Source organism: Aptenodytes forsteri, unplaced genomic scaffold, assembly GCF_000699145.1.
Source record: "Aptenodytes forsteri isolate BGI_AS27 unplaced genomic scaffold, ASM69914v1 Scaffold679, whole genome shotgun sequence".
Taxonomy (NCBI): domain Eukaryota; kingdom Metazoa; phylum Chordata; class Aves; order Sphenisciformes; family Spheniscidae; genus Aptenodytes; species Aptenodytes forsteri.
In genome coordinates this window covers 590,453-590,902 of record NW_008795924.1, presented here as the reverse complement: position 1 = coordinate 590,902, position 450 = coordinate 590,453, and positions in this window count along the sequence as shown.

Sequence of the window (450 nt, the reverse complement as noted above, 5' to 3'; positions counted from 1 at the left end):
CTCGGGAGAGTTGCCTCAGGGCCTGGCGTCCAAACACCCCTCAGACCCGGTGACGGCCAAAGGGTGAGCTGCTTGTGGCGCTGGCTGCTGCCTTCGCACACCGCTGCTGCTGCATACGGCTGTCCTTTTCACCGGAGGAAGTATTCACCAGCTACTTCGTTCTCGGTTCTAATTGTTTTCCTTTTACAGGCATACGGTTTAAAAAATTTTGAGTAGAGAAGTAACTGCTTTAGGATATCTATAGCAAATAGTTACTGTTTCAAAATCCAGTGTTGATCCAACTCTGTTGAAAAGGCGCCTGATGACTTTAATATCTGTATTCAAGATACTGATGTGTATAATCATGGAGGCTGGGATTGAACTGTGGATGTCCAAACATAGTTTGATGAATAATTAATCACATATAGCCTTGAAGAGCAGGCTTTTCAAACAGAGTGTCGGTATGAGGTC